Below are 7,500 nucleotides of genomic sequence, written 5' to 3' on the forward strand. Positions count from 1 at the left end.
TTGGGACGCAAAACCGTCGGACGCATGGTTTCGAAGCGATGTGCGAAAAACGGGCCAAAACGGTGCACGAACAAAGGGGCACGCGCTATATCTGGCAGAAGGAGAACTCTGCGAGGTGTTGTGTGTATGGACGAAAAGTAGGCATTACGAAGTTGAGCAAACGCGCCGAAGACCGCAACTCGATATCTCCAACCGGCTGGTCGGTAGAGCGATTCCCAACACCCCATAGACACCGCAATGGGTGAAAATCGGCTGTCCCAGAAATGGGTTTTCACCCAAAAACAGGATGATGGAGACATTGCACGGAGTTGGCGTATATGGACGAAAGTTAGCCACGGTGGTGTTCTAACATCGGTGCTTGGGACGCAAAACCGTCGAACGCATGGTTTCGAGGCAATGTGCGAAAAACGGGCAAAAATGGTGCACGAACAAAGGGGCACGCGCTATATCTGGCAGAAGGAGAACTCTGCGAGGTGTTGTGTGTATGGACGAAAAGTAGGCATTACGGAGTTGAGCAAACGCGCCGAAGACCGCAACTCGATATCTCCAACCGGCTGGTCGGTAGAGCGATTCCCAACACCCCATAGACACCGCAATGGGTGAAAATCGGCTGTCCCAGAAATGGGTTTTCACCCAAAAACAGGATGATGGAGACATTGCACGGAGTTGGCGTATATGGACGAAAGTTAGCCACGGTGGTGTTCTAACATCGGTGCTTGGGACGCAAAACTGTCGGACGCATGGTTTCGAAGCGATGTGCGAAAAACGGGCCAAAACGGTGCACGAACAAAGGGGCACGCGCTATATCTGGCAGAAGGAGAACTCTGCGAGGTGTTGTGTGTATGGACGAAAAGTAGGCATTACGAAGTTGAGCAAACGCGCCGAAGACCGCAACTCGATATCTCCAACCGGCTGGTCGGTAGAGCGATTCCCAACACCCCATAGACACCGCAATGGGTGAAAATCGGCTGTCCCAGAAATGGGTTTTCACCCAAAAACAGGATGATGGAGACATTGCACGGAGTTGGCGTATATGGACGAAAGTTAGCCACGGTGGTGTTCTAACATCGGTGCTTGGGACGCAAAACCGTCGAACGCATGGTTTCGAGGCAATGTGCGAAAAACGGGCAAAAATGGTGCACGAACAAAGGGGCACGCGCTATATCTGGCAGAAGGAGAACTCTGCGAGGTGTTGTGTGTATGGACGAAAAGTAGGCATTACGGAGTTGAGCAATTGCGCCGAAGACCGCAACTCGATATCTCCAACCGGCTGGTCGGTAGAGCGATTCTCAACACCTCATAGAAACCGCAATGGGTGAAAATCTGCTAAGTCCCAGAAATGGGTTTTCACCAAAAACAGGGTGATGGAGACATTGCACGGAGTTGGCGTATATGGACGAAAGTTAGCCACGGTGGTGTTCTAACATCGGTGCTTGGGACGCAAAACCGTCGGACGCATGGTTTCGAAGCGATGTGCGAAAAACGGGCCAAAACGGTGCACGAACAAAGGGGCACGCGCTATATCTGGCAGAAGGAGAACTCTGCGAGGTGTTGTGTGTATGGACGAAAAGTAGGCATTACGAAGTTGAGCAAACGCGCCGAAGACCGCAACTCGATATCTCCAACCGGCTGGTCGGTAGAGCGATTCCCAACACCCCATAGACACCGCAATGGGTGAAAATCGGCTGTCCCAGAAATGGGTTTTCACCCAAAAACAGGATGATGGAGACATTGCACGGAGTTGGCGTATATGGACGAAAGTTAGCCACGGTGGTGTTCTAACATCGGTGCTTGGGACGCAAAACCGTCGAACGCATGGTTTCGAGGCAATGTGCGAAAAACGGGCAAAAATGGTGCACGAACAAAGGGGCACGCGCTATATCTGGCAGAAGGAGAACTCTGCGAGGTGTTGTGTGTATGGACGAAAAGTAGGCATTACGGAGTTGAGCAATTGCGCTGAAGACCGCAACTCGATATCTCCAACCGGCTGGTCGGTAGAGCGATTCCCAACACCCCATAGACACCGCAATGGGTGAAAATCGACTAAGTCCCAGAAATGGGTTTTCACCCAAAAACAGGGTGATGGAGACATTGCACGGAGTTGGCGTATATGGACGAAAGTTAGCCACGGTGGTGTTCTAACATCGGTGCTTGGGACGCAAAACCGTCGGACGCATGGTTTCGAGGCGATGTGCGAAAAACGGGCAAAAATGGTGCACGAACAAAGGGGCACGCGCTATATCTGGCAGAAGGAGAACTCTGCGAGGTGTTGTGTGTATGGACGAAAAGTAGGCATTACGGAGTTGAGCAATTGCGCTGAAGACCGCAACTCGATATCTCCAACCGGCTGGTCGGTAGAGCGATTCCCAACACCCCATAGACACCGCAATGGGTGAAAATCGACTAAGTCCCAGAAATGGGTTTTCACCCAAAAACAGGGTGATGGAGACATTGCACGGAGTTGGCGTATATGGACGAAAGTTAGCCACGGTGGTGTTCTAACATCGGTGCTTGGGACGCAAAACTGTCGGACGCATGGTTTCGAAGCGATGTGCGAAAAACGGGCCAAAACGGTGCACGAACAAAGGGGCACGCGCTATATCTGGCAGAAGGAGAACTCTGCGAGGTGTTGTGTGTATGGACGAAAAGTAGGCATTACGAAGTTGAGCAAACGCGCCGAAGACCGCAACTCGATATCTCCAACCGGCTGGTCGGTAGAGCGATTCCCAACACCCCATAGACACCGCAATGGGTGAAAATCGGCTGTCCCAGAAATGGGTTTTCACCCAAAAACAGGATGATGGAGACATTGCACGGAGTTGGCGTATATGGACGAAAGTTAGCCACGGTGGTGTTCTAACATCGGTGCTTGGGACGCAAAACCGTCGTACGCATGGTTTCGAGGCAATGTGCGAAAAACGGGCAAAAATGGTGCACGAACAAAGGGGCACGCGCTATATCTGGCAGAAGGAGAACTCTGCGAGGTGTTGTGTGTATGGACGAAAAGTAGGCATTACGGAGTTGAGCTATTGCGCTGAAGACCGCAACTCGATATCTCCAACCGGCTGGTCGGTAGAGCGATTCCCAACACCCCATAGACACCGCAATGGGTGAAAATCGACTAAGTCCCAGAAATGGGTTTTCACCCAAAAACAGGGTGATGGAGACATTGCACGGAGTTGGCGTATATGGACGAAAGTTAGCCACGGTGGTGTTCTAACATCGGTGCTTGGGACGCAAAACCGTCGGACGCATGGTTTCGAAGCGATGTGCGAAAAACGGGCCAAAACGGTGCACGAACAAAGGGGCACGCGCTATATCTGGCAGAAGGAGAACTCTGCGAGGTGTTGTGTGTATGGACGAAAAGTAGGCATTACGAAGTTGAGCAAACGCGCCGAAGACCGCAACTCGATATCTCCAACCGGCTGGTCGGTAGAGCGATTCTCAACACCTCATAGAAACCGCAATGGGTGAAAATCTGCTAAGTCCCAGAAATGGGTTTTCACCCAAAAACAGGGTGATGGAGACATTGCACGGAGTTGGCGTATATGGACGAAAGTTAGCCACGGTGGTGTTCTAACATCGGTGCTTGGGACGCAAAACCGTCGGACGCATGGTTTCGAAGCGATGTGCGAAAAACGGGCCAAAACGGTGTACGAACAAAGGGGCACGCGCTATATCTGGCAGAAGGAGAACTCTGCGAGGTGTTGTGTGTATGGACGAAAAGTAGGCATTACGGAGTTGAGCAATTGCGCTGAAGACCGCAACTCGATATCTCCAACCGGCTGGTCGGTAGAGCGATTCCCAACACCCCATAGACACCGCAATGGGTGAAAATCGGCTAAGTCCCAATATGTACCTTCAGAGGGGCATATCTCGAAAACTACTCGTCAGATCGGGGCCAAATTCACAGAGAAGACACATGTCGAGGAGTTGTTTCGGATGAGCGATAGTGGTTTTTGGGTGAAAATGTACCCCTAAACCTTGTACAGAGAGGACCCCTTCCGTAGAGCAAAATCCTGAAGGTCGGGGTCGCGCAAGGGTCGACATGGGTCGAGGTGGACTATCATGCGAAACCACTTTTTTCGGTCCCTACGGTGCCCCTAGATGATGAAAAGTACAATCCGAGGTTGATTACGAACACTTTTGTGCACCCCCTTCCGTAGAGCAAAATCCTGAAGGTCGGGGTCGCGCAAGGGTAGACCCCTTCCGTAGAGCAAAATCCTGAAGGTCGGGGTCGCGCAAGGGTCGACATGGGTCGAGGTGGACTATCATGCGAAACCACTTTTTTCGGTCCCTACGGTGCCCCTAGATGATGAAAAGTACAATCCGAGGTTGATTACGAACACTTTTGTGCACCCCCTTCCGTAGAGCAAAATCCTGAAGGTCGGGGTTGCGCACAAGTAGACCCCCTTCCGTAGAGCAAAATCCTGAAGGTCGGGGTCGCGCAAGGGTCGACATGGGTCGAGGTGGACTATCATGCGAAACCACTTTTTTCGGTCCCTACGGTGCCCCTAGATGATGAAAAGTACAATCCGAGGTTGATTACGAACACTTTTGTGCACCCCCTTCCGTAGAGCAAAATCCTGAAGGTCGGGGTCGCGCAAGGGTAGACCCCTTCCGTAGAGCAAAATCCTGAAGGTCGGGGTCGCGCAAGGGTCGACATGGGTCGAGGTGGACTATCATGCGAAACCACTTTTTTCGGTCCCTACGGTGCCCCTAGATGATGAAAAGTACAATCCGAGGTTGATTACGAACACTTTTGTGCACCCCCTTCCGTAGAGCAAAATCCTGAAGGTCGGGGTTGCGCACAAGTCGACCCCCTTCCGTAGAGCAAAATCCTGAAGGTCGGGGTCGCGCAAGGGTCGACATGGGTCGAGGTGGACTATCATGCGAAACCACTTTTTTCGGTCCCTACGGTGCCCCTAGATGATGAAAAGTACAATCCGAGGTTGATTACGAACACTTTTGTGCACCCCCTTCCGTAGAGCAAAATCCTGAAGGTCGGGGTTGCGCACAAGTCGACCCCCTTCCGTAGAGCAAAATCCTGAAGGTCGGGGTCGCGCAAGGGTCGACATGGGTCGAGGTGGACTATCATGCGAAACCACTTTTTTCGGTCCCTACGGTGCCCCTAGATGATGAAAAGTACAATCCGAGGTTGATTACGAACACTTTTGTGCACCCCCTTCCGTAGAGCAAAATCCTGAAGGTCGGGGTTGCGCACAAGTCGACCCCCTTCCGTAGAGCAAAATCCTGAAGGTCGGGGTCGCGCAAGGGTCGACATGGGTCGAGGTGGACTATCATGCGAAACCACTTTTTTCGGTCCCTACGGTGCCCCTAGATGATGAAAAGTACAATCCGAGGTTGATTACGAACACTTTTGTGCACCCCCTTCCGTAGAGCAAAATCCTGAAGGTCGGGGTTGCGCACAAGTAGACCCCCTTCCGTAGAGCAAAATCCTGAAGGTCGGGGTCGCGCAAGGGTCGACATGGGTCGAGGTGGACTATCATGCGAAACCACTTTTTTCGGTCCCTACGGTGCCCCTAGATGATGAAAAGTACAATCCGAGGTTGATTACGAACACTTTTGTGCACCCCCTTCCGTAGAGCAAAATCCTGAAGGTCGGGGTTGCGCACAAGTCGACCCCCTTCCGTAGAGCAAAATCCTGAAGGTCGGGGTCGCGCAAGGGTCGACATGGGTCGAGGTGGACTATCATGCGAAACCACTTTTTTCGGTCCCTACGGTGCCCCTAGATGATGAAAAGTACAATCCGAGGTTGATTACGAACACTTTTGTGCACCCCCTTCCGTAGAGCAAAATCCTGAAGGTCGGGGTCGCGCAAGGGTAGACCCCTTCCGTAGAGCAAAATCCTGAAGGTCGGGGTCGCGCAAGGGTCGACATGGGTCGAGGTGGACTATCATGCGAAACCACTTTTTTCGGTCCCTACGGTGCCCCTAGATGATGAAAAGTACAATCCGAGGTTGATTACGAACACTTTTGTGCACCCCCTTCCGTAGAGCAAAATCCTGAAGGTCGGGGTCGCACAAGTGTGCACCCCCTTCCGTAGAGCAAAATCCTGAAGGTCGGGGTCGCGCAAGGGTCGACATGGGTCGAGGTGGACTATCATGCGAAACCACTTTTTTCGGTCCCTACGGTGCCCCTAGATGATGAAAAGTACAATCCGAGGTTGATTACGAACACTTTTGTGCACCCCCTTCCGTAGAGCAAAATCCTGAAGGTCGGGGTTGCGCACAAGTAGACCCCCTTCCGTAGAGCAAAATCCTGAAGGTCGGGGTCGCGCAAGGGTCGACATGGGTCGAGGTGGACTATCATGCGAAACCACTTTTTTCGGTCCCTACGGTGCCCCTAGATGATGAAAAGTACAATCCGAGGTTGATTACGAACACTTTTGTGCACCCCCTTCCGTAGAGCAAAATCCTGAAGGTCGGGGTTGCGCACAAGTCGACCCCCTTCCGTAGAGCAAAATCCTGAAGGTCGGGGTCGCGCAAGGGTCGACATGGGTCGAGGTGGACTATCATGCGAAACCACTTTTTTCGGTCCCTACGGTGCCCCTAGATGATGAAAAGTACAATCCGAGGTTGATTACGAACACTTTTGTGCACCCCCTTCCGTAGAGCAAAATCCTGAAGGTCGGGGTTGCGCACAAGTAGACCCCCTTCCGTAGAGCAAAATCCTGAAGGTCGGGGTCGCGCAAGGGTCGACATGGGTCGAGGTGGACTATCATGCGAAACCACTTTTTTCGGTCCCTACGGTGCCCCTAGATGATGAAAAGTACAATCCGAGGTTGATTACGAACACTTTTGTGCACCCCCAAAAATGGCCAAAATCCTGAAGGTCCGGGTTCTCGGGGCGGTCGAGGCCCTCGGACGTGCACGAAAAGTCGGTACCCACGCCGAGCTTCAGAATTTGGTCTGCAGAGACTAAGTCCCAACCGAAACTGGCAACCCACAAAAGTATACCAAGGAGTGGTCGGATCGAGTTACAGTGTTCGAGAGTATTGACGAGGATGGTTATACGCAACTTTTTGCTAAAGGTGTCCAAGACCGTCAGACCCTTACTTACGGAGATATAAGACACGTGCGTGGTTGCTCGTGCCGAGCTTCAGAAATGTTGCTCCAGAGACTAAGTCCCAGAAAACCTTCCGACCCCAAAAACTCCCAGAAGGAGTCGTCGGATCGTTTCGCGATGTTCTAGTGAAATGTTCAGCTCGACGGAATGCAACTTTTACCTAAAGGGGTCCAAGACCGTCAGACGCTTAGGTACGGAGATACGGGCATGGGTCGGTTTTCCCCATACAAAATACCCCATGGAAAACTGCAAAACCCAAAAACAGGTCGAAGGAGTGGTCGGATCGTTTCGTGATGTTCTAGTGAAATGTTCCATTCGATAGGGCGCAACTTTTTGCTAAAGGTGTCCAAGACCGTCAGACCCTTACTTACGGAGATATAAGACACGTGCGTGGTTGCCCGTGCCGAGCTT

Source organism: Anopheles nili, unplaced genomic scaffold, assembly GCF_943737925.1.
Source record: "Anopheles nili unplaced genomic scaffold, idAnoNiliSN_F5_01 scaffold_5, whole genome shotgun sequence".
Lineage (NCBI taxonomy): Eukaryota > Metazoa > Arthropoda > Insecta > Diptera > Culicidae > Anopheles > Anopheles nili.